The 25,535-nt window shown below is 38.8% G+C and overlaps 1 long non-coding RNA gene and 2 pseudogenes across 1 annotated transcript; 2 read left to right on the top strand and 1 right to left on the bottom strand.

The window, feature by feature from the left end:
* The window catches only part of LOC132602708 (octanoyltransferase LIP2, mitochondrial-like), a 32,991-nt pseudogene extending 19,968 nt beyond the window's left edge, over positions 1-13,023 (top strand).
* An 891-nt stretch (positions 13,024-13,914) lies between these two features.
* On the bottom strand, positions 13,915-25,535 carry LOC132602003 (pleiotropic drug resistance protein 1-like; annotated as a pseudogene).
* Positions 15,067-17,018, top strand: LOC132602707 (uncharacterized). The gene is made up of 3 exons (XR_009567868.1): positions 15,067-15,498; positions 15,970-16,023; positions 16,727-17,018. It is a non-coding gene; the product is annotated as an uncharacterized LOC132602707 (long non-coding RNA).

Genomic DNA, 25,535 nt, shown 5'->3' with positions numbered 1-25,535 from the left:
GACCCTTGTATACACTTGGTGTACACCAAGGTTCATATATTATGTATACCTCGAGATATATTATACCACAAACAGAAAATCAGATTAGAGAGTATACGAAGATAAGTCAACGTGAGTGTTTGGAGCATCAGTATAACCAATCAGACAGCGGGCATCAAAGATTAATTTCTGATAACTAAATGAGTAGCCATTTATCAGGAATGCATATGAGATTTCAAACCAATTTTCAGATAAGGGAGTTGAAAGCTGCAGACAAAACAAGCAGAAGCCAAACTGGACTCAAAATACCCTTTCACATTTTACCATTCTACAGACCATTAAAAGCCTCCGCAAATTAAGAAGTAAGTTTTAAAACTACAACTATAGTAAGGAATTAACTGGAAACTAATCTTTCCCTTTAAAGAAAACAGACTATAGGCCTGAGTGCAAATTCAACTTGTTTCGAAGGAAAAGAAGAAAGAAAAAGAAACACAGAATCTATCTTTGATTCAAAAAGATATAAAATTGATTCTATACCCAAAAGAGAATAAGCCAAATACGTAGTTGTCGTCTTCCTAAAGCAGTTTTAGAAGGCAAAAAGGCCTGTTTTCATCACTACCTATTTTCAATCCAATTTACGAATTCAGGCAGCGTAGTACTTTGAATACACTGAGCTACTTTGGGCTCTTCCAAATAAATATTCAACCTCACGGCCACATTTCTTATCAACTATCTCGGGTAAACACACACATGGGCAGCTTCATTTCTTAATCAACAGGCAAATACAAGACAAAGAAACATACATTCGTCTAATCCTAATATTTGATGTTCAATCCAAATGCATATTAACATCTGCCTTTGTCCAAAAAAAAAGCTGACATTTGATCTTACTAAAACATCCTTTACACAATTTAACAGAGTACCTTACACATATGTGAACGACCTACAAACACATAAAGAATATAAACCAGCTTGAAACACATAAGGCAATGGCCACACACAGCCTTAAGATTGCTAATAATATTCAAACGATATACTGAGGATCAAATTACCCAACAGAGAGTGAAATGTACCAAACTCAAACTAAACAAAATAAAAACTAAACCAAACTAATCTAAGCAGAACTAGAATGACATCTATCAGTATTATCACATTACCTCAACCCATGAAAATGTAAGCACATGAAAGCAGATGATACCAAACAGAGGCTGATATAAGCACAACATCGATCAAACATGATTATTCAACATACCGAATCTCTACTAAACAAGGCCTAGGCTACCAAATAAGCAGGAATTAAATACCCTCAGGCATGATTAAATTCAGCCAATAAGAAGAACACAACCAACTTTCACATATGCAATCCTAATTTAAACTACCGAACAACATAATTATACTAACAAACTTCGACATGCCCAAATCAAACACCTGACGATTCTTACTCCTTAACTAATACTGAAACCGAACAAATACATGACGACATGGAAAACTAACTCCTACAAATATCACATCAAAAAAAATGAACTTCAAAGAAGAGGGGAAATTGCTGACCTTCTTCGGGTGCAGCGAAGTGGGTGTGGGGTTTCGATATCACTCGAACACTACAAACTCCGATCTCGAATTTATTCGGGCTCGAAAATGGTTGCTGGAAATGAAAGAGGACCAGAATAATCCTCTATTTCGAATCAATATCAAAACAAGATTAAAACTTATGAAGACTTAGTAATTTTTAGACGGGAATTTGAAGCGATTAAAAGAAACTCAAAACTTTAGGGGATTTCTGCAGCTAAACAAAATTGTTCTTGGGGAATTTTATAAATCAAAGATCTCGTTCCTGGGAGGTTCTTCCCGATCCAAAAAAAATCCCCTCTTTCTGAACCTACTCCATGACTATTTATAGGTTTTTTTTTGTGTTAAAAAAAAAGATAGAGAGAGGAGCGGGGGACAACTAACAGTGGAGATGACAGTGGGCGTGGGGAACAGAACGTGAGGGTGGTAGAAGTAGTGGAGGTGTCAGACGCGTGGGAAGGCGGTGATATGGTGGAGGACGACGATGAAAGAAAGAGGACAAGATGTGGTGGAACAGAGAGATGGCAGAGGTATGGGAGTGGGGATAACGTGGGAGAGAGAGTGATGATGAAGAAGAGGAGGGCGATGGGGAGGTGGAGGAGGCACGGTGGAAGGCGGTGAGGAGCGGCGAAAAAATGGGGAGGAGGAGGATGAAGGGAAACGGCGGAGGAGGAAAAGATGGGGGAAACCTTCCCTTATTTTGTTTGCTACGGGTCGGACCCAGTACATTTATGGACTGGGTTGATTTTTTTAGACCGAGTATTAAAAGGATGGCTAATAAATTAAAAAATGGATTGGTCTAAAAATTGAGTCAAAAATATGGATTGATACAAAAAAAATATTTATGAGTTGATTGGACTTCGATTTGGGATCCGGTAAGTCAAAATACGGACCGAGTGCAAGAAATAGTTTGACTTTTAAATTTGAACAAAAGGCCCATTTTAATTGACGATATACCGAGGGTGCTTAATACAAAAAATATGTTATTATTAGGATTCGGGTAATAGAATTATATGATGCTATAATAGCCGTGTAATTTTTTTTTTGAAAATCCACAGTAAAATAAATACTATTATTTAATTGTGCAAAAAAAAAATGTGATGTGTGTGCGCAAGCTGGTAAAAATGCCGAAATGATAAAAATTGTGAATTATAATAAAGTAATAAATAATAATAATAATAATAATAATAATAGTAATAATAATAATAAATACGATAATAGTAATAATAATAATAAATACGATAATAGTAATAACAATAATTGATAGAATAATGCAGTGGCGGTATTGATAAGAGGCTAATAATTTAGTAAAAAATAACTATATATATTTTGATTTTTTTCTGAAATATTAGAAGCGTAAATAGGTATTTTGGAAGAGAGACGGGACAAAATTGGGTGTCAACACTTCTTATATCAGAAACTGAGGTGGGTCTGGGCCTACTCTTTACGGCGTCAATCTTTTGAGAATCAACTTTAACACCTTCACCCGAGATCACATGGCCTAAGAATGCTACTGATCCGGAAATCTATACACATACGTAAAGAACCATCCTTCTTTCGGACAAATAGGACTGGTGCACCCCAAGGCGAAACACTAGACCTAATAAACCCCTTATCAAGAAGATCTTTCAATTGGGCTTTTAACTCTTTTAACTCCGCTGGGGCCATCCTGTATGGCGGAATACATATCGGCTGAGTATCGGGAAGTAGATCAATTCCAAATTCAATCTCCCTGTCAGGAGGGACTCCTGGGAGATCTTCTGGGAAGACTTCCGGAAATTCATTTACAACTGGAACAGATTGGAGAGTTGGAGTCTGAGCATCTGAATCCTTGACTCGAACTAGGTGATATATATAACCTTTGGAAATCATTTTTCTGGCCTTTAAGTAAGAAATGAATCTACCCCTGGGTACTACTGAATTACCCTTCCATTCTATGACTGACTCATTAGGAAACTCGAATCTTACCACCTTAGTTCTACAACATACTGTGGTATAACATGAAGCTAACCAATCCATACCCATGATCACATCGAAGTCTACCATTTCTAATTCCGCTAAATCAGCTATGGTTCTGCGGTGATAGACTAAAACTGGGCAACCCCTATACATATGTCTAACTGTGAGTGATTCCCCAACGAGGGTGGACACTTCAAAGGGTTCATACAATTTTTCAGGTTCAATACCAAATTTCTTAGCAACAAAAGGGGTTACATAAAATAGGGTGGATCCTGGTTCAATAAGGGCATATACTTCGAAAGTGAAAACTGTTAGAGTACCTGTAACAACATCTGCTCGAGCTTCTGTATCCTGACGGCCTGTCAATGCATACATGCGGTTTCGCCCCCCGCTTGTGTTCCCAGACCTAGCTGCATTGTTCCCCTGCTGGGCCTGATTATTACGAGGGACTGCTGAATTTATGGGTGGCCTCATATTACCTCCAGTACCCTGCCTGGTTGATGGACAGTCTCTCTGAAAATGGCCCTTCTGACCACATTTAAAACAGGCATCTGTACCCACACGACAATTACCTAAGTGTCTCTTGTTACACTTGCCGCACATCGGATAAGTATAAGTCGACTGACCCCCACTAGCTTGAGAGTACGAGCTTGATGGCCTGAAATTCGGCTTCTTATCATTGCGGAACTTAGGAAGTGAGGCACTTGCTGTGGGTGGAGCAGGTACTGCTGACCTGTTCTTAAAGAAATTCCTGTTTCGGTTCCCGCTAAACTGTCCGGTATACTTGACCCTCTTGTTGAACTCCTTGTCTTTCTCTTTTTGTAAGGTTTCTTCCTCCTTTAGCCTTGTTTCCTTGCCCTGCACAAAAGCAACCATCTTGGAAATAGTCATGGTCCCATTTTGTGCAACAATATTGGCTCCATCATACAAATGGGAATCAAGACCTCCAACGAATCTTCTCACTCTTGCCTTCATATCCGATACCATGTGTGGGGCATGCTTTGCCAGGTTAACAAACTCCAAATAGTATTCTTGAACTGGCCTGCCATTTTGCTTGAGTTTCAGGAACTGTTCAGCCTTAGCCTCTCTGAGCTCTACTGGCATAAAGTGGTCTAGGAATGCGCTAGCAAATTCATCCCATGTAGCATCAGGCGCATTCTCACCTCGGGACAATTCCCAAGATTCATACCACGTGTTAGCAATGCTCTGTAACTGATGAGCTCCAAAAGTAGCTGCTTCGATTTAGGTAACTGTCATAATCCTGAAGATCTTTTGGAGAGCATCAATGTAGTCCTGAGGATCTTCATCCTTTTTTCGTTCCCGTAAATACTGGGGGATTCATTCTGAGAAAATCCTTCGCCTTAGAAGACTCTCCGTTACCCCCTGAACTTGACCCAGTTTCCTGACGTTGGGCCTGAGCTGCTACCAGCTGGGTGAGCATGTTGATAGCACTCCTAACATCCCTATCTGAAGCATTAGGAGGTATAACAGTAGAGGCGGTTGGAGCTGTTTCCTGAGTCGGAGCAGTATCTTCGTGAGCTACTTCGGCGGCAGCCCTTTGGCTGGTGGCTGTGTTTTTCTTCTTGTAAGTTCTTTTGTAAGGCATTTTCTGAAAACACGTACACGCACGAATTAGGAAGCCATCCTAAAAATACTGCTCTAACTGCACGATCTAGATTATGAAAGAAATGAGACAAATCCTGAATGTCTTGGTGGTCAACTGTTTATATGCGTGGGGCCCTCACACATATAAAAGAGACCCCACTAGACACGGTTTCATATACTCCCTAAAGACACTTGAACCTAGGCTCTGATACCAAGCTTTGTCACGCCCCGAACCATGGCCTGGACGTAACACGGCACTCGGTGCCTGACTGCATGTGACCGAGCGAACCACATGGCTTGCTGTACTATCATGAGGCATACATGAGCGGAAATATAACGTGAATGCATGATGAGCCTTTATAAAACGTAATGAGTCATAATACTTAATAAAATACTTGTTAAACATGAGTGAGCCAAAATGGCTATACGACTCCAATTGTTTGGCATGACATAACTGACTTGTCTAGTCTATGAAACCTCTATCATGAGTCTGACTGGAAAACATAATTACTGGGACAAGGCTCCCAACATACCTTTACATGCAAAACTAAATAGAGAGATACAATGTTTAAACCCCGAATGAGGTGGGGCTCACCAATAAACTGGTACGAGCAAATCCTATTGATCAGAAGCGTCGTCCTGTAAATCCGTACCTGCATCGTGAAATACAGGCCCCCGGGCAATAAAAGGGGACGTCAGCACATTGAATGTACTGGTATGTAAAGCAACCGGAAGAGACAACATGGATCATGGAATAACATGATAAGAGCTGAAACTGAAAACTTGGACATGAACATGAACATGAGCATGAGTACTTATACATATATAACATGAGTAAAACATGATAAGTAGGGAGAGCATTTCATAAACCGACAACATGATATCACCACGTGGATACGTGGAGTCTGGTACCTCGCCGGACCAGCAGAGCCCCTATACCTTGCCAGGGTATAAGGTAATAACGTACCTGATGGAACCATTCAGTGTGAAATTAAGGTATCGTCCTAACTGGGCGGAGCGATCCTTGTCCTATGGTGGCTACATAGTTTCAGGCTATCTGAGCCTTCTCGGTAATTCGTGCAACTCCCAAAAACATGAACATAATATAGTTGGCTAAGAAGCCCATGAATTTCGTGAATTTACTTGTACTTGTCTTGGAATCACGATTTCACGAAATAACTTGTAAACATGGTTTCATGAAATAGCTTGTAAACATATTCTTGATTTATGAGAAATACAATAGTTCAAAATCATATTTTTGTAGTTGACTTGAAAACATGTTTATAACTTGTAAAATAACTCGTGCAGTTTCATATGAACATAATAAGAACACATGAGGAAGAATTCATGATTCATGGATTAAGCTAGGATTCCTGTCACGACCCGTCTAGGGGCCGTGACGAGTACCCGATACTTGTACCGAGCACCCCTTGTCTATCGTTTTACCTTTACCTCTTAGCAAGCCATGTAAACAGAGCCATTTTTTTTTTTGAACATTAACATTAGCGGCGTCATTCTGAACATAGACTAATAAACTTCGTTATCACTTATACATCAACATTAGCATGCCAAAACACCATATACCTAACTATACTTAACTGACTGTACATATCTGTCTACGAGCCTCTAGACGTAGTACACTTATACATAGAAAGGGCTGAGTACTGCCATGCCCGAATATATATACACAAAATAGTACCAAGGAAGTGAGGCTCCGGAATAACTGGAGCACTGTCAACACTGCTGGTAGAGCTTCTAAGGATCAAATCCGCCTGTCTGCTGACCTGCGCGGCATGAAACGCAGCGTCCACAAGAAGGGACGTCAGTACGAATAATGTACCGAGTATGTAAGGCATGAATAGTAATATACAGAAAATATGAATCATGTATAATGACATAAGAGAGTTACAACACATGTCCTGGGATAGAAACATAACCTGTATATATATATACCCTTGGCAGGTGCTATGCGTACTTAGCTTTCCTTTAAGAATCTTTCCTTGTTCATATACATATACATATAAAATAGGACATCTCATATTGCCGAGGCGTCGGCAGCCGATCCATTCAACCATAAATATACACATCCCGCGTCCGGGCATCTCGCGTCCGGGACGATATCATATCATGTAATGCCAACTGATCAGGTGGATATGCGTTCATAACGCTCTGCCCTTACCTCCATTTTCCCCGTATACACATGCATATATCATGTACATATATCAGCGTCTATAGCGCTCTAGCTCTTTTATCATATACATATACGTGTGTCGTGTAGGTACATCAGCGTCTATAGCGCTCTAGCTCTTTCGTCATGTGCATGTTTTAAAAAAATATATACACATATCTTACATACATTTACATGTCTTATATGCATTTACGTATCCTATATACATATGTCTCATAGGCACGCAGGAAAGCCCAAAGAAGAATCATGTAGTCATCGGAGTGACGTAAGGTCGGTGACCTCTAATTATATTATAGAATACTCGTGATCGCTTTGTCTCACCTTGAAGGAACGAGTATTTTAAGGTGAGACTACCAACGGGGAATAATATTAAAGTAAACGTAGAATGAAATCGGGGCATCATAGATGACGGTTCATAGACTTTGAAATCTTTTAGAAAATAAAGTCATAGCTAGGAAATATAAATAAGATTCAAAAATTAGTTTATCATTTTCATGTTTACATAAGATACTTAGCTTAGTCATCTTAGTCATAGAGTCGTTCCGGTAGTACGTATCATAGGCATATTCTCTTATCTAACATCATTGTTATCATTATCGTCATGGAAGTGCCCTCGTTAGAGGAGTCATAGTATTTATCATTTGGTATCGAAATCGGGATCAAAGGTTCCCTTTGGATTCACTTCAAGTAAGTCAAGCAAGACTGTAAGGAAAAATTCGAGAGTAGCGGGCCCACCTCGGGCCGGATGAGGTAGCGTATACGATTTACGTATGTTACATGTCATAGCGTTACTTGTGAGGGTCTTAGGGTAATCGGGTCCCATTTATACAAGTTCTAAGGGTGTAGGAGGTTTTTCCAACAATTGGCACACTTTCTAGTTCAATTCTATTGAACAAAAAGTGGAAAACTTTAGGTGCGGATTCCGGGGAACCGAGTTGTCCCCGAGGCTCGTACCCAACTTATTTCAACTAAGACATGCCATAGAAAGAAGGGTGAAGCCTTACATACCTCTTTCCGCTTCTTTTGCTATTCCGAATTCACGTTGCAATCTCCTCAAAATCTGCAAATTGGTCACATTTACCCAAACTTTCATTAGGGTACTTAGAGTTAGAATCTTAAGGAACCACTTGGCTACCGAAATTTCGGCAGCACTTCCTCTGTAAATATACCATCCTCAACATTCAACATAGCCAAATTCTCATCAATCACAATCCGGGAATTCAAACCCGGCCAAACTATTAACATAATTCAACAATCACACTAAAAATTCACATATTCCATTCAAGGTGCATTCCAACACTTCAATTAACATTCTACCTCCTTCAATACTCTCCAATTCCAATGAAACAACAATAACCTTATAATACATATATTCCAACAACATCATAGTAATACCATTACATGTCTTCCATACAAAAACATTATTTTCAATTTACACAAACTTCCAATTGCCAATACTTCACCAAACTTGTCAAGTCTTTATTTGCGATATAACATCTACAACACAACGATTAAGATATTAATTACAACTCGCTCATTATTCTTTCACAACTCACCAATATACACGACTATACATCAAGTATACACGGCCACATATACCATGCACACTCACACGGCTCCAACATGTATACACCACTACAATCTCTCCAAACTCATTCAACTTCCATTTTCCACATATCATTCACAACAATAACAACTAAACACTAATTAAAATAATTGAAGCATGACTCCCACACACATATATATATATACACGGCCATATACTATATTTCTCTCCTTCATGAATTTCATCCATTTTAGCATACTACAACACATATAAACCATATATAACACATAAAACAAGATCAAAACTCACCTTTCTTCTTCAACTTCTCACTTGACTACAACTTGACAACTTGTATGATTTTGAATTTTTCTTGCTCCAACAACAACTCCACCTTGTTAATCACCCTTTACTTGGTAGAAAATGATTTTTGGAGAATTTTTGCAAATTTTTCTTGTGAAAATTGCTCTTGGCCGAAATGGCCTTAAGTTTTTCTCCTCTCTCTCTTGTTCTTGCTTTTCTTGAAATTTCTAGAACATTATGTGGAATAAGATGACTTAGTCATCTTATTTATTGACCAAATTTTATTTAATATGGGCTTGGGTCATAACCATGGCCGGTTTGGTCCCGAGTTGGGCCTAGCCCACTGACCTTTCGACCTTAAAACGTTCATATCTCCTTGTACCGATGTCACCTGGGCACCCACGACCTATGGTTGGAAGGCTAATTCAATTATCTACAACTTCTAGTTCTTGGTACTTTTCCAAATTCCAAACTTATAATACCGTTTTTGCCCCTTGAAGTCAGATCACCCGAAAACGTTTTCTTAAAATATTCGTTTGGAGGACTTCCACTTTGATTTGGCCCAAGGGTCCTTCTTGAGTTGTGTTTAACTTCTCATATGTGATTCATATGAGTTTTCAGATGTCCCAAAAAAAATCTCGATGTGTGGGTCCCATCTCAGCAAATAATCTGACGTTCAAAAATACGGGATACAACAATTCCTAATGTCCGTAATGGAAAGTTAGGAACACAATGACGAACATATATATACGTAAATTCATGTACATACATACATAATCACGGGCTACCAATATGTTGGGTTTAATGCCCTAGGATTTGAACTTCATGGGTTTTACGAAACGGATCATGGGGAAGAACGTAGAGGTTCCCACATGTGGGTGGAAGTTCTACATACCTTAACCTCTCGCTTTTGAGCGTATCACAATGTCTTTCAATCCCTTCAACTTCAATCTATAGCAATACAAGTCATAGGAATTCTATATTAGCAACCATATCCATGTTTTGTTCATCTAAGCATTTTATCGAACACTTAGTAGGAGCTTTATAACCCTCATTAATGGTGTTTTCTTCACCAAATCCCCATCCTTTTACTTCTAGCTAATTCTACAATCTCCATTAGATGTAATTAACATCATTTTTTTCATCAACCATATGAATACAACAATCCCAAGTCAACAATCCAACAATTCTAGCATAGTTCATATAATCATCCTCAACAAACCCAATTATTATACTCCCAAGAATTCATCAATTCATAACTATAAGTGATTGGGGAGTAGAAATATTACCTTTTGGGTAGTCACCGCGAAATCAACACCCCCAAGTCCGATCTTTGGCTTAAAATGACGGCAACAATTTGTATTACACTTTATCCTTCACGAGCTTGGGGATTCGGGGCCTTAAACTTGGTTGATTCTCTACTTTATCTCTCTAGTTTCCCTTCTCTCTCACTTTCTCTCTCTAAAATCTGAATTTTGGAGAACAAATGAGGCTTCTAGGGTTTCCTTTCCCTTAAATACCAAGGGGAAGTGGGTTGACCCAACTTGAAAACGGGTCGGGACTGTTCTGTCTTAAAACGTCCATATCTCCCTATCCCGACGTCGTATGTGAACCCACAACCTATGGTTGGAAAGGTATTTCCATTATATACAACTTTCATTCTTTGAGTTTTCCCAAATTCTCAACTTACGATGGGGTTATGGCCTCCCGAAGTCAGGTGACCCGAAACTCAACTGCGGACCAAAACACGCCCATGTTACGGTCCCGTAACACAAGGGACGGACCGTAACTTGGCGTCGTACCTTGTTGAAAATTTCCAAAGTTTCTGGAAATTTTCCCAATGTTACGGTCCACTGTTACGGTCCGTAACACAAGGTACGGCCCGTAACACGAAGGACGGACCATATCTTGGGACCGTATCTTGATGAAAATTTCCAGTGAGGTTCTGGAAATTTCGTCTGTGTTACGGCTCACTGTTACGGCCGGTAACACGAGTTACGGTCCGTAACTCGTCACCGTAACGCAGATAGATTTTCCAGCGTACAGGTTTCAGTCAAATGGGCATAACTCTTTGCACAGATGTCCGTTTAATCCCCATAATATACCGTTGGAAAGATATTTAATAGGGCTACAACTTCCATCAAGGAAGTTCTTCCATATTCATAACGGATCAAGGATTTATCACTGCCCGAAATAGTCCTATCAACTCACTAGAACTTTAATGATTTAAGCTTAACTCAGCTCCGAGATGAGGGGTGTTACAATGTTCTTTTGTCATATTCTAGTTTACTGAATTTTTTTATAGTAAAAAGTCAGATAATATGGGAACAAGTTATTTGTGTCTACCTTGGATGAAAACCCCGGTTTATTATTCTTGTTTCCATCTTTGTTTTACAATCTCAATTGTGGGACAGAGATTTTTTAAAATCTGCAGTCAATTAAATTAATACAATATTTGAAGTATGATTGTCCCCAAAACTTGATTCTGATTTTCGTCCTCCCACTGTCGCATTGATAAGTGATGTATCTTCTCATTCTCCTTTGAGGCTGCGAGATATCAGTTTGACTAAATTTTTTGTTGAATACTTTTGTAATCTCCATTTTCCTTTTTGTAATAGAACCTTGTATTAGCATGAATATTAGTGATCATGTCGTTTCCTAATTTACTCTAAAAAGGGCAGCCCGATGCACAAAGCATGCATCCCACTTTCACGTCAGGTCCAAGGAAGGGCCGCACCTCAATGGGGTGTGATGTAAGCCTACTCTGGCGCAAGCATTAATGGTTGATTCTATGGCTCAAACCCGTGACTTATAGTCACCCGGAGACAACTTTATGTTGCTCCAAGGCTCCCTTTGTTTCCTTATGTACTCCAATACACATATTATAGTCCATCTCTAAAATAGTACCAGCATTCTTGTCTACAATAGCCTATGCATCTTTTATCAAATTATAGCAATATGCATCTTATCACTATCCTGCTGATTGTGAATCATCTTTCCACTCTGCAACAAACAGGTACTTGCTAAATATTCCAAAGCTTTCGATGATTGTTCTGTGATTCACGTGAAAAATGAGGCGTAGCCTAGAGGTTTGGAAAATGGGCACTGTGAACTACCTCGAGGCACTGAAGCTACAAGAGAAGCTGGCAACTGATAGAAAAGCCCTTAAAATTACCGATACCTTATTATCTCTCCAACATCCACCAACATACACCGTTGGCAAAAGGCAAACCGTTCACAATCTACTCATTCCTGATTCCGAGTTCAAAGCTATAGGAGCAGAACTTCACTACACACAAAGGGGAGGAGACATTACTTTTCACGGCCCTCATCAAGCGATCTTGTACCCAATTATCTCATTGAGAGATATCGGTTTGGGAGCTTGAAAATACGTGGAGAAACTTGAGCTAACGATGATCGAATTAGCATCAATGTATGGTGTGAAAACACAGGTTGGACAAAGATGTGAAACAGGAGTTTGGGTTGGTCATAGAAAGATCGGCGCGATTGGAGTTCGGATTTCATCTGGGATTACATCTCATGGATTACCATTCAATGTGGATCCAGATTTAAGCTACTTCAAGCATATTGTGCCTTGTGGGATTGCAAATAAAGATGTTACATCTTTGAAAAAAGAGGCAGATGTTGGGCGTCCTGCTCAAGTGGTAATCCAGGAACAGTTGATTTCTTGTTTTGTGAGAATATTTGGGTACAGTAATGTAGTTTTTAAAGACCTGTAATTTGATAAGCAGCACTGTTGACACACATTGTCATAGACAAAACTGTACTTCTTGTAAAGAAAAATAAAAATGCTGGTCAATCTATGAACACTTCTTCTGCTAGTGATCATATAACACTCGGCAGGAAAAATACTTACTTGGACGCGGTGCATACTGCAAGAAAGCAAATAATTGAATGCAATGTGTTTTCTTAGATAAATTTTATTGTTTCATCGTAGGTAATTTTAGCATATATGTTTACCTTAACTTATCATCTAACTATGGAATTAGCTTACTATAAATCGATGCATATTCCTTTCTCGATGGATCCATTAGGGGTGTTTCTGCCCCTTAGCCTACAATGCGATCGTTGGAAGACCTTGGATCCGCAATATTGCAAGTCCTCCCACGGACATACCATCAAGTGATCAAGTTCAAGACGCCCGGGATCCAGGAGATACGGGGATACAACGAGTCGCTCATGACTGCTACATGGCGACCCTCAAACCATGTAATACAAAGGATGCTGCAACTATAGTGATGAAAGAAAATAGTTGGAATGAGAAAACGATTTTTAGGAAACAAAGTTGCAATAATCATGAGAGTACGTGGTGTGGAACAACGTGACCCATCAAAGTGGAGTGTAGACGGTGGTACACGATTTTGCACGAGCGCTGTAAGTTTATTTGTTCAAAGGAAACCTTGGAGCAACAGTAAAGTTTTTTCTGTGTGACCTATAGGTCATGGATTTGAGTCATGAAATCAACCACTGGTGCTTGTGTTAGGGTAGGCCGCCTAAATTACACTCCTTTGGGGTGCGGCCCTTTCCACGACCCTGAGTAAATGCGGTATGCTTCATGCACCAGGTTTCCCTGTGGTGTAAGCGTATTTGTCACAATTCCTCTGAAAAGTAGGTCTTTCAGACTGATAATTTTTGGTATGAATGGAAAATTCTAGTTGCATTATAGTTATTGGGATGAAGGGGGTAATTCTAGTTGCGTAATATGATACTCCTTATGTAATATGTTGTTGTAGAAAACATGTACTTCTTAAAGTGGTAGCCCGTATACAGTAGTTTTATGATCAGTCTCTTCTTCAGTTATCCTCATATAGATCTTCAGCAGGTAAACTTTTTCATCTTTTCTGGAAGTTAAATACCAGGCAAAAACAACAACATACGCAACAGTTACAACTGCAACTACTCCAAGAAAATCATGCTTGAAACCGAAGTAACGTCTCAAGAATTGCTCCACAGTTTCGTCATTAGCAAGTTTGTTTTGAAGGTCCCCGAATTGTGATGCAACCAAACCATACAATGTCCAGGCAACAGGATTAGCCCAATAGTACCATCTCCACCATATGGGCATACGCTGTTTTTAAAAAAACAACGAAAACATGTCATCATTTTCAAGCTCTAAATTGATGTTCATTTGAACAAAATGAAAGTGTTTTAGTAACTTACAGGTCGTGGAACAATGAATCCTGAGAAAAGATTCCATATGGCATAGCAGAAGACAGACAATTTGTGCGACATTTAGATTGGGGGTAATAGCAACAACCATCATACCTGTAACATCCCGTACGTTTACGTTAAGATGCGTTACGAGTTGATCAATATGAATTCAGAGGATTAACGTCGTACATGAGGTTATATATGTAAGATCTATAAGTTTGACGAGTTTCGAAACTATTATATATAGCCTTGATATGGTATGTTCTTTTAAGTGAAACCTTTTAGTAAAAATTTGAAAAGTATGATTTCAAGTACTTACTATTATTGATACTACTTTTTGAATATGCTTTAAATTATACACATGATATGAGGAAGTTTATAAATGAAATTTTCCTTATTGTAATGATAGAAATTATTTTCTCATAAGAAAAGAAGATTATCTTTCTACCGTTTTGAGAATTAAGGATACAAAAATTGGTAGTCTTCATATGAGATTGGGAAAATTAGAAGTTGATAAAATATATGTATTTTTACATGGATGTTTTAACGAAATATTAGTGTATGTATTAATTTTATATGATACCATGATTCATTAATATTTTAATAATAGTACTTGAGATAAGGCTTATATTCTTTAATTGTCTCATGGTGTATTCACGTGTCATGTCTACATAATTGACATAAATGTAGTATGTTAAAGAATTAATGGATTCGTACCAACATATGCTTTCCACCGCCTAATTTTTCATCAGTACTAATAGCAAGTATCTTTGTTTTCTTCTTTCAAGTTCGTTGATAGCAGCAGCAAGTATCTTTGCTTAAATTAATCAATAGTATCAGCAAGTATTTTATTCCTTCTTTAAATTTACACTGTAGCAGCAACTGATTCTCTTCCTCTTCAAATTAATGAAGTGCTACAGGAACATTGTTCCTTCTTGGAATTTCAACGTAGTGCAGTAGAAACATATTAAAGGTTTCTTTTATGAAATTTTCTCAAATTCTCTCAAGCCCATCCAAGATCAAGTATAACTTTATTCCTTCATCGATTTCATGATTATAACTTTGGTCCCCTCCGAATCTTAGCAATTTCGGGATTTATTTTGTGTTGAAGTTGAAGTTGAAGCTGAAGCTTTTTCTAGGTGAAGTATCCTAAGATTAAGGCTGTTCTTGTGTGAGTGAGGTAAGATTACATCTTTTCTGTATGTCCTTCAGTTAGTTGGATCATTAGTCAACTTGTGAGATAAAGATATTGTGGAGGACAATTTAGGATACATGCTAGAGCTATTGTTAGTTTTATGGGCTGATTTGGAATATGATCTTGAGGCATTATGGCTGGATTTTCTAAAATATAGGTAGGGGTTGACGTTATTGTTAAGTTGTTGTTCTTGAATTTGGAAGAAGAAAGTGTATAAATATATCGTATACGAGGCATATATTAGGCTATTTTGGTGTATATCTTTGGAAGATGATGTCTTGAGTTTAAAGAAGCTTATATGAGGTTGTTTCTCTTCTTGTTGTTGGTTGTTGGTTGTGTTGTAGTGATTAGGGAATAGGGGAAATGTTTCTCGTTTCATTTTAGAATCGATTTATCTTTTAATATACGCGATATACTAGTGTCGTCTAAGATCATATATGTATCCCTTTGTTATAGGGTTGGCACGCTAGTTACGACGAGTTCATTATTGGATCATATTTGATACACGAGGTATGTTAAGGCCATTACTTTTATTCTTTTGGCATGAATCATATGAGAAAGAACGAAACGAATGAACGAGCGTTATCCATAACGATTCCATTCTTAGAATGTTAGAAAGCTTATGTTTCTTTGAACTCCTGATAATGTTATTGCTTCATGCTTATGACTCTCATGATCATTGATCCAGTAGAGGTAAGAGATGTTGATGATGTTAAATCCATAGCGACATTTGGAGGTTATCGACTCTACGTCACTTCGAAAAGTTCAGATGTCATTTTCATGAGTCCTTCATGCATTTATATATATGTATAGCTATTTTCTCACACCGTGCCGCGCTATAATCGGCCGGGCAGGCACGTAGATGTGCACACCACTGCAGTGGGCAGATTATGATGATACCCCAAATGCGAGATGATATGATATGGATCGGGCTGTACGTTCCTCAGCACTAACAGTTATGATATATGTATATGATTTTTGAAAGAAAGCATGCATGTCATACGCCCTCAGAGGCACTTCCAGTTATACAAAGTTATACAGACACTTTCAGATATACAGTCATAGAGATATAGTCAGACATACAGATTGACTTTCATGTCATAGATTCCTTTTATGATTCTTGTGTATATGCTATTGTCATGCCTTACATACTCGGTACATTATTCGTACTGACTCCCCTATTGCTTGGGGGGGCTGCGTTTCATGCCCGCAGGTCTGCAGATACAGGTAGGTGATCCATCTATTAGGATGTCAGCTCAGCAGATGTAGTTGATGCACTCCATTCGTTCCGGAGATGCCAGGAGTCAGCAGGCCATATGTATATATAGATATGTACGCACCTATGTATGGGTATGGCAGGGTCCTGTCCCGGCCACGTTGTGTTATGTTTTCCAGTAGAGGCTTGTAGACAGTTATGCACAGTCAGATGAGGTCCAGACTTGAGATTTCATATGTCATTACAGATGGTTATGATAGCCTTACCAACTCATTCAGTATGTTCAGTATTTCACAGACGAGTCTTTCAGAACAGTTGATACATGCATGTTACTTATGAGAGTCATATGATGGCCCTACTGGCCCACCTATGTTTATGTTGTTGTCACAGATGTATGTCAAATGGTACTTAACTAGTACGGTCAGGTACCCGTCATGGCCCTTCAGTTTGGGTCGTGATAATACCATAGAAAGTGAAGTATAAGAGAGTGAAATACATGATGAACAAGTACCAAAAGAACTTGCTTACTGTCCATTCAAATCCAATCATGGCATAAACAATGACACCATAGAAAATTGCTTGCATAAAGACATACGACATTTCAATGAAAACCTGCAATACAGAAAGAAAAAATTATAAATAATTTAGAATTTTTAGATTAGAAATTGACTTATAAGAAGTTAAATCCTCTGCTCAGTTGTCCAAAGGCATAGGGACTGGCAGAATACATTCCAACAGCTCTTTCTCTATAGAATATTGTACGCTCAATGGCTACAACAGGCATCACTGATGATGCATTTTGAAAACCAATGAAGAAAACAGAAGCATACATTGATCCCATAGCGTTAAATAGATCTTGGCTCTTTCTCCTGTAACAAAAACAATAAGCTTTTAGCATTAGGAACTAAAAGTATTTTCCAAATTATATGAGTTTCATCTTATGTTTGGGCTTACACTTTAGTACCAAGATCCCAAAACATTGTCCTGATGGCCAAGGCGATGAAGATTGTAAAGAGAAATCTTACTTCAGTATAAGCAAGATTACGCCAGTATGACCAACGTTGCTTCCAAAGGCAAGCCATACATTGGGTCCAAAATGACTGTGAGTATTGATTGTCGAACTGAATTCACTAATCAATGCTTTATTCCTCCTGTAAAGATCGGATTTCTTGTATAAATCAGCAAAATCAACCCCCAACAACATTTCCTGAGCCGGGGTTGTGACTTCTAGCATCCAAGTTGCTGGATTATAGCCATCTTGTATTTTACTTACCCCAGAAATTGGCTGAATACAAGAGGACTCAGTTCAATATTTGATCATATTAACTCGAAAAAAAAGGAACATTCATTGCTGGCTCCATTTTGAACCAAACAGTCTATCAAAGTTAGAATGTTTGTACCAAAGTTTAAAAGCTAAGGATTATTATATAGTAGCAAGTATAAAAGAAGGCGGGCTATTTAATAGTACATGGTTAATATTTCTATTTCTTAAGAATTCACATTAATTGGAACTTAAAATATTATTTTATTCCGGTTTATTTATGTTGGGTCTAGCATTTTAGTCTACTGTAAATCTTTTAAAGATATGCACAAAAGTCTAAACAATCTATAAGAGTCTATAAACTTGGGTTCACCTATTGTTAACATTGCATATCTGCGTATTCTTTCTTAATCAATGGCGGCTCAACAGAATTGGCAGTCTAATTAGAGCCAAAATTTAATAAAATGTTTTAAACCTTCTTAATTAAAATGGAAAATTATTGAGATTTTTATTTTTGTTTCGAGCTTTTGCAGATGTAAAGTTGTTGATAATTTTCTTTTATAGTCAATTTCTTTTAATAATGTTTTTCAATTGCTAATATAGCCAATATATCCATTTAATTACTCTTGAGGCACTATTAAAGACCACCAATTTGAGGGGTAAAAAATAAAGACCACCCCAAAATAAGGGCATTACAGTGAATTGCCCGATATCTATTACTACTTGTAAAAAATTGGGCCTCTAAAATTTTGAGGCCTGAAACGTTTGCTTTATAATTTGTTTCAAAAAATTGTGCGAATTGGCCTTCATATGGTCTTGTCTTTAATTTTTGCCCTACTTCTCATTTAATGAATTTGTGGGCCAAAGTATCCTTATTCGCATCTATGAAACCAGAGATTCTTGGTTCCAACCCCATCAGAGTAAATTACGCAAGACAAATGTTTCATAGCAAACTATGTCTATTTGGGCAAGAGTATCCTGCAGAACTATGTGGACAAGGCAGAAAATATGCTTTAAGGCATAGTTCTATAGTTCTGTAGGATAACTTAATTTCTACCGAACCATACCTTAAGAAATTATGCCTTTCTGTAGGATAACTTAATTTTTACAGAATGATGCCTTAAGGCATAACTTTACTCTGAACAGACATAGTTTGTTATGAAACCTTACCTTGCGATTTTTTTTTAAACTATGCTGGGATGCTACCGAAGTTATGCTTTAAGGCATAACTGTTGTCCGAATAGATATACTTTGCTATGAAATCTTGCTTTGCATTTTTTTTTACTGTGTTGGAGTTTGAACCTAAAACCTCAGAATATATTTTCTTCCACTTTTTTAGATGAAGGGAAAAAAATTAAACATAACCAATTTGAGGGGAAAAAATTAAAGACCACCCCACCCCAAAATAGGTGGGTCGGTCTCGTTATAGCTTTATGGATATGCAATGTCATATCTCTGCACCCCCTTAATTTACTATATTAATTTATGGGATTCTTATGCAGATATACAATTCAAACAAATAGTTGACACAGTGCATAGCCTTATAATTATTTACATTTGGACTAGTCAACATGTATTTACATTGAAGCTCAAGGAGTCAAATCTCTCTCTCTTTTTTTTTTTTTTTTTACCTCTTAGCCACCCAGAACCCTCTTCACTTATTCGTTATCCATTTCTTAAATCTTTCTAATATGATGTATAACATTGTATATACGCATTTATACATTTTTATGCAATACTGATACACCCTTATACATTATATATATAGTGTATCAATAATGTGTATGTGTTGTATAACCATGTATAAATTATATATAAATAGAGTATGCCCGTTGTTATACACAAAATTTTAGATCTGGAGAACCCAAATTCTTCGAAACATGCAAAAATAATTTGCAATCCGGAGATCAAAAAACGATTAAAACTAAATCGGGAACCTTGATTAGTCAAAGGCTACACATGATGTGTGTAAATTCAGAATTAAGTGCTATAAGTCTCTGGATATCATAGCACCATCCCACTAATTACACTTTCCCTAATTAATGGAATGTAAAATTGCACTGACGATTTTGTATTGAATAGAAAAGACGAACTTGGGAAAGTAACTGAGTATAAAGAGGGAGAGGCGAAGTGCAGAAAGAGGATTGAAGAGTTAATTTTTGTCCATACTTCTCATTCAATAAAATTTTGTGGGTCAAACTACCCTTATTCGCGTCGAGGAAATCAGAGATTCTTGGTTCGAACCCCAGCTCAGTTAAAAAAAAAAAACAATTTCGCAAGACAAATATTTCGCAAAAGTTATGTCTTAAGACAGAACTTCTGTAACTCTAAGTTATGTCTGCTGTAAGTATAACTTTTGCCCATCTGATGGGGTCCAAACCAGAATGCCAGAGATATTTTTAGTCACTTTTTTATGCAAAGGAAAAAAATTAAAGACCACCAATTTGAGGAACAAAAATTAATAGGGACAATCATGTGAATTGCCCCATGTACCAACTCTACTGACTTTGTTCTCGTCAACTTTTTTTTATTATACAAATTCAAGACATTTTGTTGGCGGTTAGGCCAGACCCTACCTCATACATTAATAACAACCAGAAGCAAAATACATATACGAGAAAAATATGTAGTTTGACCTTTTCAAAAGAAATGGTGGTACCAAATGCTCAATAGTCAATTATCTATATTCCGAGGATGATGAGAAGACACTTCTGATCATAAAAAAAGTTTAATGTCTACCAAAAATGTTAAGCAAGTGCAAGCTATACATGACGTACATTAGCGTATACAATGACTAGTTTTAGTGGTAGCGTCGTTAATTTTTGGCTGCTTCTGGAAGCTCTAGCATGGACAGTGCTCATATCATAGGAGAAACAAAGTTTTTGGAATGTTCGTCTTAGTTTCTTATGACCTTTTTTAAGAAATTGATCGTTTAGAAGTTGTGTAGTTAAGATTTATCTCAGCACAACAATGACTACTTTAGTGGTTGCAGCGTTAATATCTACCTCCGATCCTGTAATGTCTTTAATTACCGGTTTATAAAAGTTCTTCGTTTCAGCAAAGAATAAAAATGTCAAACAATGGTAAGAATGCAAAATTTGGAAGAAAGAAAAGTAGTAGGAGTATCATACAATTGCGGTACCTTACATACATTTTTTTCTGCGTGTTTATGTATATCGAATTGTGGAGGGTCTTTCAGAACAACTTCTCTATCTCCGTGAGGTAGGAATAAAGGTATGCGTACACTCTACCTCTACCGACTCTGCATGTGAGAATACACCGAGTATATATGTTATTGTAGTTTTTATATTTAATTGAAGAAACTTTTGAGTTGATCTTTTTATCTACAAGTAGGCATCCCCTTCTCAATTGTAAGAGTCTGTTTGGATGGGCTTATGCCTATAAGCTGTTTGCAGCTTATAAGCTAAAAAAAATAAGTTGGGGTAGTCTAACTTATTTTTTTTGGCTTATAAACTGTTTTCAACTTATAAGCTGTTTTAGATAAGCTAAGTCAAATGGGCTCAATTATTTTTTTGAGCTTATTTTAAGCACAAAATGGCTTTAAGCTGGCCAGCCAAACACTCAAAAAAGCTGAAAACAGCTTATAAGCAACTTATAAGCCAATCCAAACGGGCTCTAAGTCATCCCTCATCTATTTGCCTAACATGCTTCCCAACATAAATATGCGATGAAAGAATCATTAATTGAACGTCCTTTCTGAAAGAGATTAAGTCCGTGATTATTCTCATTGATGGAATTGATAAATATACCATAGTTACAATGTCCTATTAGGATACAAAATATACTAACCTAAATTAGAAGATTTACAAAATATTCTATGACTACATATTTACATCATTTATCATACCCCCGCAGTCGAAACGGGAGGTTGACGAACGCTGAGACTGTCCTGAAAATCCTCAAATAAGACCTGTGACAGTCCTTTAGTGAAAATATCGGCGAGCTGATATCGAGACGGAACATGAAGGACGTTACTTGGCCGCGCGCCACCTTCTCACGAACAAAATGGATATCCATCTCAATGTGCTTGGTGCGCTGATGCTGGACTGGATTCCCTGACAAGTAAATAGCACTGACATTATCGCAATACACCAAAGTAGCCTTAGGGATCGGACAATGTAGCTCCAAGAGTAGGTTACGTAGCCAGCATGATTCAGAGACAACATTAGCAACCCCCTTATATTTTGCTTCCGCACTGGAGCGGGGAAAGAGTAGGTTGGCGTTTGGATGACCAATATATCAAATTGTCTCCCAAAAACACGCAATAACCCGACGTTGAACGTCGTGTGTCGGGACATCCCCCCCAGTCAGCATCAGTATACGAAACCAAATCAGTAACCGAAGATGGATAGAGATGCAAACCATGATCAAGAGTACCCTGAATATACCGAATAATCCGTTTAAGAGCAAGCATATGCGTATCTCGTGGAGCATGCATATGAAGACAAATCTGCTGCACGGCATAAGAAATATCCGGTCTGGTGAAGGTAAGATACTGAAGAGCACCTGCAAGACTCCGGAAATGAGTGGGATCTGCACAAAGATCGCCAGAAGCGGCACTGACCTTCAGTTTAGTGTCAACCGGAGTGGAAGAAGGCTTACACGAGGACATGCCTGCTCGCTCAATAATCTCCGTAGCATAACTTCGTTGTGAAAGAAACATACCACCCTTGTCACGGGTCACTGCAATGTCAAGAAAATAATTCAAAGGACCTAGGTCCTTCATTGCAAATTCTGAGCCAAGAAGGTCCATAATCGAACAGCGGAGAGTATTTGAAGAAGCAGTAAGAATAATATCATCCACATATAGTAAAAGGTAAGCCAAGTCGGGACCTTTGCTGTAGATGAACAATGAGTTGTTGGACCTGCTATTAACAAAACCAATGGAATAAACAAAGTCAGCAAATCTTTTATACCAAGCTCTCGGTGCTTGTTTAAGCCCGTATAAGGACTTGCGCAACAAGCACACATAATCGGGATAAGATGGGTCTCGAAAACCCATTGGCTGATGCATATATACTGTCTCCTTGAGCTCGCCATGAAGAAATGCATTTTTGACATCCAACTGATGAATGGGCCAATGCTTAGAGAGAGCTAGACTTAAAACAGTGCGAATTGTAGCTGGCTTTACGACCGGACTGAAAGTCTCACCACAATCAATGCCAACCTGTTGTGTTTTGCCATCACCTACAAGACGGGCTTTATGCCTCTCAAAATCACCATTAGACTTTTCTTTATGAGTAAAAATCCACATAGACCGAATAACATTCACATTAGGTGGACGGGGTACCAACTCCCACGTCTTATTTTTAATAAGAGCATCATATTCATCATTCATGGCCAATTTCCAATTCGGGTCACGTAGCGCATCCAACGGATTACGAGGTATGGGGGACCTGGTAACTGCCGTATGTAGATTAAATGGGTGCTTGGGCTTAAAGATCCCGCGCTGACTACGAGTGACCATGCGCGTTTGGGTAGGGGGCTGCTGGATAGGAGGAGTAGTGGTGGAGTTCGGTGGGCTGTTGGCAAGCTGGCTGGGCATATGTGCGGGCTGGTCTAGCGTGGAGGACGGGAGACGCTGCTGCCCAGCCGAAGGTGGCGTGGGCAGCTGGCCTAGAGCAGGCGGAAAACCACTGGGAAGCGGGGGAGGGGGACATGGCTGCGGTGAAGAGGGGCTAGTGGCGAGATGACGGATCACGTAAGGTGAAAAACCATCATCAAGGAAGTTATACGAGGTGGGAGTGGAAGTGTGGATTTTAGAGAACGGAAATTGAGTGTCATCAAACAACACGTGACGACAAATAATGATTTTATTTGAGGATAAATCAAAGCATTTGTAGCCACGATGGCTTGGTGGATATCCCAAAAAGACACATGGAGTTGACCGAGGTTGCAACTTGTGAATATTAGTAGACGGAAAGAGGGGATAACATAAACACCCAAAGACCCGGAGATGAGAATAAGATGGTTTCCGTTGATAAAGGACCTCTAAAGGGGATTTGTAACCCAACAACTTGCTTGGTAGAATATTAAGGAGATAAGTTGCCATTTGTAATGCATGATGCCAAAACGATGGAGGAATGGAGGCATGAGCAAGAAGAGTGCGGATGACATTATTGATGGAACGAATTTTTCTTTCGGCTTTCCCATTTTGAGAGGATGTATGAGGACATGAAAGATGGAAAGACATCCCATTGGACGCACAAAATTTTCCGAATTGACCATTATCATATTCTTTCCCATTATCGCATTGGACATTTTTGATAGGACGTTCAAATTGAGTAAGGATATGGGACTTAAACTCTATGAACTTTGAGTAAACCTCAGATTTTCTAGCCAAAGGGAAAGTCCACAAAAAATTAGTAAAATCATCCAAGAATAAAACATAATAACGATGCCCCATAGAGCTCAAAATAGGAGACGTCCACAAATCACTATGAATAATGTCAAATGGAAATAAAGTTTCGGAAATAGAACTAGCAAAAGGCAACTTAACATGTTTACCAAGAACGCAAGAATGACAAATACTAGATGAACTAGAACTATTACATTCAATGCTCTTATTGCGCCTAAGAAAATCCAAAATAAAAGCTCCCGGGTGGCCCAAACGATCATGCCAACACGTAGAAGACAAGGCAGCAAAAGTTGATGGTGAATGGAAGTGGTGTTTGAGGGTGGACAATGGATAAAGAGCACCCCTACTATTACATCTCATGATGGCCATCCCCGTCTGGAAATCCTTCACAGAAAACCCATAAGGATCAAATTCAACACTCACAGAGTTATCAGTAGTAAATTTACGAACCGATATTAAATTCTTTATGAGTTTTGGAGCAAGAAGGACATTATTTAATAACAATGGAGGGTTCGGGGGAGGCAATTTAGCACGACCACAACCTCGAATTGGAATTGACTTACCATCACCAACAACAATGCCAGTATTATGATCGCTCAAATTAAAATAAGATGAGAGAGTACCTTTTGTGGATGTCATATGGGATGTGGCGCCGGTATCCATATACCAATTTGGATCGGGTTGGCTCAACGTCATCGTGTGCATGGCCTATTCAATATCAGTCGGAGTCCACGGCGTCGTTGGGCCTGCTGCTGTGGTCGCGAGCCCAATATTCCAGGTTGGGCCATCGACCTGCCACCAGAAGAAGGTGGCTGCGTCTGCGGCTGCCACTGCTGCTGTGGCCGAGCCCACTGCTGGGTGGGATACGGGCAAGGGGGAGCCCATTGCGGCATCCACCCCCATGGCCACGGTGAAGGGGACTGCTGCCACTGCTGTAGTGGTGAAGAGGACTGCTGCCACTGCTGCTGCATGGGGGCCTGCTGCCGGTCACGACCACCATGGCGACGGTGTGCACTGCCGCCGCCAGAACCACGGCCACCGCCGTTATTTTTCCCGCCGCTAGAGCCACGATTTTTGTGGTTATTTTTGCCCCTATGATGGTGAGCACGACCAGAATTTTCTATAGGAGTGGAGTCATCAAACTCACGTTGGGAATTAGCCACCAT

Source organism: Lycium barbarum, chromosome 7 (assembly GCF_019175385.1).
Source record: "Lycium barbarum isolate Lr01 chromosome 7, ASM1917538v2, whole genome shotgun sequence".
NCBI classification, from domain to species: Eukaryota; Viridiplantae; Streptophyta; class Magnoliopsida; order Solanales; family Solanaceae; genus Lycium; species Lycium barbarum.
The sequence above is the reverse complement of the archived record's forward strand: the minus strand, read 5'-3'. Positions and strand labels throughout refer to the sequence as shown.